The sequence below is a fragment of the Crocuta crocuta genome, unplaced genomic scaffold (genome assembly GCF_008692635.1).
Source record: "Crocuta crocuta isolate KB4526 unplaced genomic scaffold, BGI_CrCroc_1.0 scaffold91-1, whole genome shotgun sequence".
NCBI lineage: Eukaryota > Metazoa > Chordata > Mammalia > Carnivora > Hyaenidae > Crocuta > Crocuta crocuta.
In genome coordinates this window covers 1,185,502-1,198,169 of record NW_027551575.1, presented here as the reverse complement: position 1 = coordinate 1,198,169, position 12,668 = coordinate 1,185,502, and the positions used below count along the sequence as shown (strand labels likewise).

Genomic DNA, 12,668 nt, shown 5'->3' with positions numbered 1-12,668 from the left:
CTCAAAGTCAATAAGCATATAGTTTGTTCATCTCACCTGCAATGATTACCAATGAATAGCAATAAAGAAATTTCTATAATCTCAAAGCATTTCCCAACTCAGTTTCCCCAAGACCAGTTCTGGCCCCACAATCTACCAAACTTTGGCCTTCTATCTTTTGCTCATCCAGACCTTCTTCTCCACTTTTCCTTCTTTTCTCTGCCTTTCTCAGCCCATCTAGGTTTTCCATACAGGCACACACCCATCTAGGTTTTCTCCTGCTTGATGGGTCAACTTCCTCTATTTCACATCTAACAGTGAGAGAAGCCAGCAACCTGAATTGCCCAGCTCAAAGCACTGTGACCAGGTCTCTCCTCTTTTTAGAACTCTCCAGTAATTTATAATGTTGTTTTGAACCAAGCTGTTATTCCTGATCATGGACTTGCGTAACTGGACTTCATTTACCCTGTACTCTCCCCTCATACCCTGACTTCTGGTCAATTACTCTCCTTGGCCAAGGAGATTTTCTGTTTCCTGAATTCTCTCTGATAAACCTTCACAATAACTGAAACAGGAATAAATTATTCAGAGACAGGATTTTGCCCATTTTTCTTTAAAAGTTATCATGCACCTTTAAAAGGGTAAAAATTATTTATTTTATTATAAAGATGCGATAATTATACTGTTGTCATTTTTAAATCCTTATCTTTTGAAGATAATCTGAAATAAGATTAGCCATGAGCCTGGGTGATGTGTATATTCAGTTCATTATATTGTTCTCTCCTTTTATAAATGTTTGGAAAATTCCATGAGTTTTTTTTTTTAAAGGAAGAAATAAAATTTGCATGTTGCAAATGCTTGTAAAGGTTTTTTTTTTTAAGTATGCTCGATGATTCTTGTTCTTCATCTAAATAGTTCTCAATTTTTTTCCTCAAGAAAAACTTCAACCATATTTTAAAAAGGGCCTTTAAGAAGCTGCAAAGCCATTTATTAAAATGTTCGCAAGGATAATTTCTGGTTGGAGGTACTATAAGTGATGGGTTTTTTTGTTACAAGTTTTTTGTTTTCTTTTCCAATTTCTAAAATCAGCACACAGTTTTTTATAGAAAATAATGTGATTTTTCTGATTATATGAAAGTATTATTTTTCACATCAGGCACAGAAAATCTGTCTATATCAAAAATCTCTATAGAGTCTTTTATGTTTAACATGAAAAATATGAATGAAAAATATGAACATAAAACTCCAATTATCTATAAAATGGCCTGTAGGTTGACAGCAGGATGGAAAGGCTAAATTTTTATGGTCACTGAGGAAGTGAATGCTGAAGAAGATAATTCTGGAATGATAGACTGGTAAGATTATGGAGTCATTTTGGCAAGAGAGTTTTATTGACTACTATTACTGAGTGCTCATAATGGACCCTCTAAGAGCAAACGGTCCAGAGGAATTGGCGTTTCTGGGAATGTGATATACAATATTGTACACAATTTTCATTTTGAGCTCGACTTGGGTAGGGTTCATGACTGGATATTGATACATAGCTTTATTTTTGTTTTCTCTTGTTTTTTCCTCTTTTGTTGTTGTTTTTTTGTTTTTAGGTGAAGATGGAGATAGAAGAGAGGAAAAGTTTCTCTCCATCCTTGAACGAAAGAAAAGAGTTGATGTGATTTTGATGTTTTTGCCCCTGACATCATGCTCTCCTCCTCCTCCATCCCCACGTCACTTTATTTGGTGCAGAACTAGCTGCCCATTCTCTATGTGAGAACTACCTGAGAGGCTCTCAAAGGACTTGCTCACAGTCCTACCTCAGACTGAGAGTCAGTATCAGAAACTGCAAGGTCCCTGGGGTAAGGGTACACATCTCCATTCATTTATTCAATAAATATGTGAGCACCTACTATGTGTCAAGAACTCTCGTCAACACCAAAGATATACCAAGTTCTCTATTCTCATGCAGTTAACTTGTATGGGAAGACACGTGAGTAAACAAAGACAAACACAAACACAAATAAGACAAATAGTGGCAAAAGTTCTGGAGAAAACGAAATAAAACAAAGTGATATGACAGGGTCACCAAGGTCAGAGGGATGTTACTGTACAAGGGTTATTAGAAATATCTAGAACACTTGAGTAGATATGAAGGGGAAGTAGTCCTGGAGGGACAACAAAGGCAAAAGCCTGGAGGTAGGAACAAACTTAGTACGTCAGAGGAACAGAAAGCAGAGCCCAACGAGGAGAGAGGCACTGGATACCTCGGGGAGGTGGATACATAGGGTCTGGAGGCCTAAATTAAAGAGTAGGGGTTTTATTCTAGGTCCACCTAGGGAAACCAACAGAGGCTTATTTGTTGTTGTTGCAGTAGACTATTTCTTTTGCTTTTTTAAAGTTATGGTAAAATACACATAACAGAAGCTTTACTATCCTAGTCTTTTTTAAGCATATTGCTTAGCAGTATTCTGTACATTCCTATTGCTGTGCATCCACAGCCACCATCTACCTCTAGAATTCCACATCTTGCAAAACTGAAAACTCTCATCAGAGGCTTTTAAGCAAAGCAGTGACATGATCTGACTTATGTTTTTAAAAATTAACTTGGTTGCCCGGTAAAAAATTGATTGTAGTGAGACAGCAGGATTAGAAGTTAACTGAAGTAGATGGGTTGAGGATACACGTGTGCACATACCTGACACAATTGCTGCTAATTTGGATGTGGGCATAAGATAAAGACAAAAATGAGGAGAGGAGATGACTTCTAGATTTTTACATCTCCAGTGTGTAACCCAAGCAAATAGGCAACAATCAATTCATAAATAAATAGAACCCTTTTTTCCTAGAGAACTAGGGCAACAGAAATGAAAACTACCATACATGCAGGAGATGGTATATTTTTTCAATCTGTACTGACTGCATCCTTGTATTATGGCTAAAGTCTACACACTGGTTCATGGCAACATCATATGCTTAATTCCAACATTAACATTAAAGGCTAATACTTTTCCATGCACATAGCTAAATTTTAATAAGCATTTTACATGTATTACTTCATGTCTTTCCTAAATCAATAGCTTTTATCCTGTGAGATTATAGTGTTATGGGCCATGCTTCTGAAGATTACATATGCATAAACAAGTCTGATGTTTAGGAGAGTCATGGACCTTCTGAATTCCATCCATGGATCAGCCGTAGGTTAAAAAGCCCTGCTCTATCTTGTGTGAGTTTTTATTGTCTATAACTATGATAATCTAGCCTTTTTTAGTCCAGTCCTTGAGACTTTGGAGAAACCCTTTCAAAGAGTTTACCTTCATTAACACCCATAATAAATGAGTTTTCAAGAGCCAATATCTTTGCATCTTCGGCAAAACTGTTATTCCAAGTTTTATAAATGGCATTATTCAAGATCCTCTTTATAAGAACCAATGTGATAAATGCTTTCTACAATTCATTTCTGGGGAAAATATTACCTGACACATTTTTGTTTTATTGTTTAAAAATACCCAAACCATTAGAATTGTGGAAATATTTTCTTATTTTTTTAATATGTGCTCCCAGTTAATAGTTAAAATTTAGTGTCCTGTTTATCACAACTACATTACTTACATTTTCCCCTTGTAGGCTTGGATCTTAATATATTTGCTAAGATCACTTCAAGTCTTTTTTGGAAAAAAGTAGAATGTAAATTATACATTATCTCATGCAAACTTTGCAACTATCCTATTCCCTATGCATATTATCTGCTCTCTTCCACGCTATTTTTCTAAAGATGAGGAAATAGACTTTAATGCCAAATATAGCAAGTGGCAGGATGTATAATCAGAATATTTGTATTACAGATCCAGGTTTACCACTCACCACCCAAGTGACCTTGGAAAAAACCACTTACATTTCTTGGATCATCAGATTTTTGGTTTCTAAAATTGAGTTAAGAGCACACGTCACACAGGGTTGCAATAAGAAATGAGATGATGCGTGCAAAAAGTTTTTCATGACATATAAAAGCAAAGAGGCAGGAGGAGGAGGAGCAGCGGTAGATGCTATAGTCCATCCTTGCCCCTTAATAAGAAGATAACTAATGGGACACCTGGGTGGCTCAGTCGGTTAAGCCTCCGACTTCGGCTCAGGTCATGANAATACTAACAACAGCCCTGTCTACTGATCAAAGACCAAAGGTTGTGAGTTGGCTGATTTTTCTGGGGGTGCACAGCAGCAAAGCAGTGGGCCCTAACTCATCCCACCCCTACCCAGCCCCACAGATGCCTACTTCCCTGAGATTGTCAGGCAGCCACCTACAGGGGATGAACTTTGGCTAAGGAAAGAGAATGAAGACAGGAAGCAGTGTTAGATAAGACAACAGGGCTCGGTCCGGATGGTTCAGTCACCTTTGCTAAGAGAATGTATTTTTCTTCTTTTACATTTTCAGTCATAGTTCAGGGTTAGGTTTTAACATATATAGGCTTAAGGACAACATTATATTGTCTGAGTTTCAGGTTTCCCTCATGTATCACAGGGGAAACAGAATACTTGCCCCGGTCATATTCTACAGTAAAATATAGAAAGTAATCACTGTTGTTACTTGTAGACAAACATGGGGTGGAGCCATTTAGGAACTTCAAAATTCAGTAGTAAAGGCAACCTGCCTTCTGGGGAAATGAAGCTTGGCTGATTGGCTCAGATGGTTAGATGTCCAGAGGATTGTCTCTGTATTAGGATAAACTATATGCAACTGCCAATCAGAGTTAGGGCTAACAAAGCAAAAATAATTATTAAGTCAGAAAAGCACCTAGACTCTGATCAGGAGAATGTGCTTCTGGTCCTAGAATGATAAATAGGCTAGTGGCCTTGGCGAAAGACTTGGCCTGGATGGGCCTCAGTTTCCTCATCTATCAAAGAGGAGGCCTAAATGATCTCTAAGGTCCTTTCCAGGTTAAAACACTTTAACATGTCATTAAGAAATTATCTCCATACTTACGTGCCAACCAAGGTTCCACCTCCTCCCCAAAGGTGCCAGGACAACTCTGAGGCATATCCCGGCGCGAGAGAAGTCCAGCTGCCCACAGCGGCAGGAGCAGCATCTTCACTAACACATCCTATCCTGGCTGCCTCCTCCCCTGTTTCTGCTGATCGTGTCTAGAATCACCCCTCCAATAAACTGCTTACCCAAACCACAAAACAACAAAATTCCTGTATAAGAAACTCAGATGAAAAGTACTACCTTACGAAGTGGTAAGAGCATGGGTATATGAGCTCTAGAGTTCAAACTAAACTGGATTGGATTCCCAGTTCTGTTACTAACCATATGACTTTGAGCACATTAAGTAACTCTGATATGGCATGAGCTTCTTTGTCTAGGAAATGAAAACAATATGACTGCCCTCATAGGGCTGCAGGGCAGATTAAATAAGGCATATATAAAATGTTTTACAATGCCTGGCATATATCAAATATTCAACAAATGCTATTATCATAAAATGTATTTTTAGTTTTTGTATTTTTAAAGTTTGGTCTTTTTTCACTAACTTGTTGCAATGCTTCAGAAGAAAATAATTACTATACTGCTATAACTGGGATTTGAACCTAGAAAAAGTTGTATGTCGCCTAATTCAACTTGTTAGCTTAGCAACACTAAGAAATTTATTAGGTTTAATAAACTCTAGCTAATGCTATACTATGTTTTTTTTTTCTTTTTTCCGGTTTTTGCTTTCAATTTTTATGGAAGTCATTTAAGGGAGGTGGAAATCAGCTCTAGGTTCTATATACTGGTTCACACTATTAATATAAACTTAAATGTTATAGGGTTGCTAAAAGTCTAATTCAAAATGATAAATATGAGTTATATGCCATGAGCATGATATGGTAACCAAAGAAAAAATCTACATGTACCCGCTTTTTATATTCCTACTGGCAAAGTTTTATTCTGATAATGTAGTAGGCCCAGAGAGTATCTACAGAGGCAAAACTTCTAACTACTCACTATGCTATGGCATAAACTATTACAGTTAGACTAATAGCATCAGCAGTTTTCACTGGTTCTGGTTAGCTAATAAAAAAAATTGTTTAAAGAATTAAAAAATTGTGTACACACCATAAATATTATTTTACCTTAAGATATATAAATACACATTAATTCCCCAATTTCCCAAAGTAATTCCAAGATTTCCCTTCAAGAATTCCTCCTCAATATTTTTCTTATATTAACTACACTCAGAATTTATTTTCTACAATTTTTAGTTTTAGAACTAGAATGAAAACAACAAATAAAAAGACAAAACAACAAAACAAGCTTGTAAAGCAAGATCATGATATTTTCTTCCAAATTTTCACAATTTTCTCTCTAATCTTTTACAGTTTTTCTGCCTGCTTTTTTAGTCACTCACTTTTATGGACTCTTTCTAAAGAATTCAATATTCTGGGGCACTTGGGTGGCTCAGTCAGTTAAGCCTTCAACTTTGGCTCAGGTTATGATCTCATGGTTATTGAGTTTGAGTCCTGTGTCGGGCTGGGCGCTGATAGCTCAGAGCCTGGAGTCTGCTTCAGATTCTGTGTCTCCTTCTCTCTCTGTCCCTTCCCCTGGCTCGCACTCTGTCTCTCTCTCAAAAATAAACATTTTTTTTTTTTAAAGAATTCAACACTCCTTTCACAGAAACACTAATACTCTTTTCTTTTGCACTCATGTTTCATAGATTCACACTATTACTGATATTTAAATGATCTAATCATAACAAATGTAACTGCCACCAACAGGTTTATGATAAATATTGCTGAGTCAGTAAGCTAGCAGTTGTAGAAATGAACGGGTTGCATTCAGCCTTCTTTCTGGAGAAATGAAGAGTGTAGGCGTGGCTGATTGGCTCCAATGGTTGGATGTCAAGAGGATTGTCTTTGTATTAGGATAAACTATATGCAGTTACCAATATCTAACTGTCTTTTACCCAGAGAAAATGGCAAGTGCCTATGTTCAACCTAGTATTTTTAAAGAAATGTTAGCTATACTTAATGTTAAATATATCTACTAAACATTTTTCCCCTCCCTTTGAACAATGAATAGTAGTTCCTGCAGTTTTAATTTTTAAATTCCATTGTACATTTACTCAGGAACACACACTAAGCTACTGAATAATCAGTATCTGGACTGTGCTTTCTTAGGAATGTTACTTATGCTTCCCATCTTTCTTTCTGTTAGAATTTCAGAGACTGTAGGTACAAGCATGTGCCCTCTAGCTAACTGGAGTGAAAAACATCAGAGGAATTAAAATGTGAGATCAGTGTTAGTTTGTTTATTTGTTTGCTTCTGAGATGCAAGTCTTTTTAAACCACAGAATCCAACACAGCACTGTCTGCTTAGAGAAGGTAAGAAAAAGACAGGCAAGAAGGGAAGGGGGCAAAGAAGCTCTTGGACAGACCTAGGGTAAGTCATCTTTACATATGAGCCCCTTTAGGGGCGCCTGGGTGGCTTAGCCGGTTGAATGTCTGACTCTTGTTTTCAGCTCAGTTCATGACCCCAGTGTTAAGGGATCGAGCCCCGCATCAGGCTCAATGCTGAACATGGAGCCTGCTTAAGATTCTCTCTCTCCCTCTGCCTCTCTTCCCTATTCATGCACACACTTTCTCTCTAAAAATAAAATAATAATTATAATATAATAAATATGAGCAGCCTTTACTGTCCCTGTTCTGTTCTTGTTCTGTCATTTAATCCTAACAAACAAATCAATCACAAATGTGCTAGTAAGACAAAACCCAGAAAGCTGGGACAGGAAGGAGGAGGGGCTGTATTTAGATGAGGAACTACTGGCCAAACCCTCTTTTTATAGTTCTTCCTTCTACCACTGACCCTAAAAAGTCTAAATCAGGTTTATCTTTATGGTTGCCCTTATGCCCTCACCGAAGTACCATATGATATCAGAACTCTACTGTCTCGTATACTCTCTAAAATATCAACCCACAGAGTCAATATGCAGAGAGGGAAGAGGCTAAACACTGTAATTTTACTTGGGCTCAAATCCTGGCTGCATACTTCCAACAGTGTATACTGACCACCTTTCTTCACTCTCCTGCACCCATGTGTACCACCTTGCCAGTTTCAGAGGAATCTTGAGCAGCCAATGTGTGTAAAGTGCCTTGCTGTAACTATTACTGATATCTAAAAGATGCCAAAATATTTCATCTCGTAACTGTCAAGAAAAGATTTAAAGCTTAAATGCAAGCTTGGGTATTTTATAAACATGCGGCACAAGACACCCAGAAAGGCTTATTTTCTGTTCCAAAATGTTATGCAAACAGAACATAATCAAGATATCAAATGGAAACCATGAAGTAGCTGTCCTTTCCAAAGAGAAATGAGCTACAAGATAGCTATCAGGCAGAGAAGAGGGATAGAGCCTCTAACAGGGGGAGGAGGAGAGATTTCAGAAAGGTAAAGTTGCAAATGCCAGAGGGATGCTTTTAAAATTCAAATGTGAACAGGTCCCTCATCCTCTTGCAGATTTTCAATGGCTCCCCACTGATTTTAGGATAAACTCCAAATCCTTCAGGTCAAAGAAGGCTCTTGGTAACCTCACCTCACCTCCCACTGTCCTCTGCAACTGTTTTATAGTATTTCCAGTTCAAGCACGGGATCTGCATTCTCTCTGCCTGAATTTGATTTCCTGCCCTCATCTCATTTCTCTGCTGCCCTAACTCATACTCCTCTTTCAGCTCAGGAGCACGATTTGGTCTGCCTTCCTCCACGTGACTTCCCCAACACTGTGTGTTTCTCACAGTTTATCACACTGCACTGGAATTGTTTACCTCTCTGCATCTCACAGAGGCCTGGCCTGGCTTTAGCATTCTGCTGATGGCTTTGCCTGACACAAAGATGACGCTCATTTAAACATTTACTGAATACACAACTTCTGAAACTCCCTACTTTGGGCCAGATTTCTCTCTATCACCTTGCATTAGAGAGGACAAAGAAGATAGGTGGCTGGTCTTTGAGGGCTGTGAGGCTGCTTCTCAAGAGGTGTGAAAATTTGCCTTTTACCTGGCAGACTTATGTTATATGTTACATGGTAACTTAGTGCATCGCTGTAATAGCCTGTTCAGAAATATTTATGATGGTATGGCTACTTCTATCATTAACCAAATGTATAGTTTTACTTCCCAATGTAACAACATGTGTTTAAATATATTTAAGTAAATTAGGAATAATTCAAAATCTCAAATGTTTTTTAGAAGATCAGCCTTATAAAGTACCAAATTTGCATTAGTTTTCAACTTCTTCACAACTTCTGAGTGGTCCAAATTGGATGAATATCTCAGAAACATATTTGAGAGACATTCCTCTCTTAAATGTATTTGTGGCATGCTTCTTTGTGTTGTCCTGAAATTCAAGGTTAGTTCTCAATTTAATACACTAATATATATATATATGTATGTATGTATGTATACACACACACACACACACACACACACACACACACAGTCTCCAAAGTCATTTGTTTGGTAAATAACATTCTTCCATATCCTAAAACTGATGTTTGCACACATAGAACACCAAGGAGAATAACAATTAAACAAATTTGGAAAAGTCCTATTTCTTCCATTCAACTACAGATTATCTGAGGACAGAGGTTTTCTTTTATGTACATTCCAATGTCTGACATAAAGAAACAAACCCCAGTTTATAAAGTGACATATCTCCCAAGGTAAGTATTGCTACAACTTAGGTTGTTTATAATTGTTGCTTAATGCACCTGTTCAACAACAGAGGACTAATCAATGAAATTGTAATTGTGATTGTAATCACGTTACAACTGCTGGAATATAACAGAAATGATAGGAGTTTGGGAAATCAAATAAGCTGAAAAATGCTTTCTAGGTATTACATGAAAAACAGAATACTAAAATTCTATATGTAGTATAATGTAGGAAAACATGCATAGAAAAAAATGGAGAGAAACAAAGGCAAAACCACAAAATAACCATCTTGGTAGAATTATGCTCAGTGGCTCAAAACTCTCATTGGTTCCTATTCTCACCATTTAGGTACTTTCCTGGTTTTCTCTTCTCTCACCTCTAACCAACACAAGCACAGCCAATTCTTTCCAGAAAGCTCCTCTTGGTACTGGTCCAGACACACATTACCTTACACAGAGGTTTTGGGAAAAGGTTCCTAACAGGCGTGTCTGTAGTCTCATCCCACTACCATCATATCTACCACCAGAATAAGATAGTCATTCTACTGCTAAATATGTCTACTGTGGTAACCTTATTTATGTTTTATGCACTTTTAGGTATGTGTTATTTTTTACAAGATAAGATGGCTTTTTTGTAACTTACTGTGGTGGTTTCATATCTTGTTTTGCTAAGGTAAGAACAGGATTAATAATTCTCTGCAGATATGGTCCCACTTGTACACTTCTAACTGTAGTGCTAAGTCAGGATAACTGGGTTTCTCCTAGCTGCAGCAACAAAGTCACCAGAGGCTTTCCTCCCCCTCCAGGATGCCTGCTAGCTCCTCCATGTCTACCAATGCAAACTGCTGCACACCCTGCAAAATCCGGCCCACCTGTGTGCTACCTTAATTCATACTGCATCATATTCTGCAGAAATTTAGCAAGCAACTACTAATTAAGACTTAACGTCCCAAGCTGTGAACAAAATTTTTGTGGACGTGGAACATTTATAAGAGAAGATACACAAGTGGAGAAAGTAACATAGAATAGGCAATAAATGAGTGTTCAGAGGTAGTGAAGGAGGAGACTGGAGAAAAGGAGATGGGGAGGGAGTAAGGCTCCATGGAAGCTAGAAGGAAGAGACACTATAGAAGTTGAAGAGATATATCATGACTGGGAGAGAGGTGATAAGAGACAGGATGGCTGAATTTTGCACCCGAGTGACTAGGATAATGATGGGCCCCATGACATAAATGATGTTAACTAGAAATGCTTTGAGGCAAAACAGGGCAAGTCCACAAGGAACATTACAATATAAAATGGACAGACGCTTCTCTAAAACTGAATAAGATACACAGAAAGCAGAGAATCTTAAGTCAGCTAACTAAGAGGTGATAACTAAAGTGAAAGGTTCTGTGAAATCTCTAAAAAACATAATGATAAATAAATAAAAATTTAAAAGAACCTAAACTAATACGAAGTCATACAAGAGGGAATCTGAGATGGAGAATGTGGTCATTGATGCTTCAAGGAGCTCAGGACTTCAGAAAATAAGGAGGCAGAAGGGAATTCTAGGCGGGGCAGTATGCACAGTGGTTTTAGGGCCCCAGTGCTGGTCCTGAGCCCCTGAGCTGGAATCTCTCCTGCTACTGTGTGTCCTTGAGCAAGATACCAAGGAACCGTTTCCTCATCCGCAAAAATAGATAACATAATCATTTTACCTCAGTATCGTGGTGAGGATTAAGAGTTCATTAAAGTTTTTAGAAAAGTGCCCGGCACAGAAACACTGGATAAATAAATGTCTACCGTTGACGGGAAAAGATTTTTTCTAGTCCTCCGCGACCTCGGGGAGAACAATTTCTGGCCAGCAGCAGAAGCTACAAAGTAAGGCAATTAATACGCAAGTGAGGAGTAAGAAGGCAAAGGCAATCACAACGTATGGATGATTCTTCCACGGCAGTTAAAAAAATGCGAGGTGTGAAACAAAAACTAACCTGCGAGCACAGGGTTAAGCGAAAATGCTTTCCGATGGGATAGCTCAGCAAGAGGGAAAAGGCTTGGCTCCCCACAACTATTCTTGAGTCGGAGTGGGACTTGTTTCTCCAACCACACAGAGAGGTGGACCAGGGGAAGACCGGATCCTTCCTGTCCCGGCTCCCCAGGAACTCGAAAGAGCGCCTGCTCCGCATCCGGTAAGTTTGAACCAGCTGATTGATGGGGTGGAGGAGAGGCCAATTTCCCAACCAGACTGGGGGTGTGGGGAGGCCAAATTCCAAACCAACCATACCCTGGAAGATGAAACAACAGGCTTTCCCATCCATCTCCATCTCCAGCACGACCTGTTCCGAAGCTCAGCACTCATCACCCTCCTCAACCAGTAGCAGCCGCTGGGACACCGTGCAGCTCAGGGAGCCAAGGAAGCAGCTCCCCGCTGCGAGATCAGCCGCGCCCCNGATGTGGCTAGAGAGGCCATATCCCGGAGCTGGGAAAGTGACCTCGGTGGCCAAGGTCGAAGAGGTCCTGTTCCAGTCCCAGGGGCGAGCACCTTTGCCCATCCGCCCGGAGCAGCAGGGTCCTACCCGGAGGGAGCACTCAGGGAGGCTCGGAGCCCCGGGGCGGCCCAGGAGCACCAGCCCTGTGGGATGCCGCGGCGGCTGGGGGCTCCCTGGGAGCGCGCAGGTGAGCGCGGCGGCCCCGCCCTCCCGCGGGAAGGGCCTTCGCTCTCCGCATCCACAGGCCGAGGTTCGAGAACTTCCGAAGCGCCTCCACACAGCCCTGGGAGGGCCTGGCCGCGCTCGCGAGTCTCCTGCACCCGGATCCCGCCGCCGCGCGCTGCGCTCAGGTTCCTCGATCAGGCTGCTCCGGACCCCTGCCGGCTGGGGTCTCTCTCCCTTCCCCCACCTCTTCTCCGCACCCCGGAAAAGTTTGGTCCCAGCGCAGGTGCTGGGAGTCCCGCACTCACCCCACGGAGACCGGAGCCGAAGCGGCAAGGCGGGCGCGGGAGCAGAGGGCGGCGGCGGGCGGCGGCGCGAGCGCGGA

At 40.2% G+C, this 12,668-nt stretch overlaps 1 protein-coding gene across 2 annotated transcripts in view; it reads right to left on the bottom strand.

Annotated features, from left to right (window-relative positions):
- ELOVL7 (ELOVL fatty acid elongase 7) overlaps positions 1–12,662 on the bottom strand; it is a 74,407-nt gene extending 61,745 nt beyond the window's left edge. Inside the window, exons 1-2 of one of the 2 annotated variants that reach the window (XM_077751446.1) lie at positions 12,592–12,662; positions 11,624–11,917 (exon numbers count right to left, since the gene is read on the bottom strand). The gene's annotated coding sequence lies outside the window, so the exon portion shown is untranslated. The remainder of the gene's footprint in view (positions 1–11,623; positions 11,918–12,591) is intronic. The other variant, XM_077751447.1, reaches the window with a different exon arrangement.
- Between the last annotated feature and the right edge of the window lie 6 nt (positions 12,663–12,668).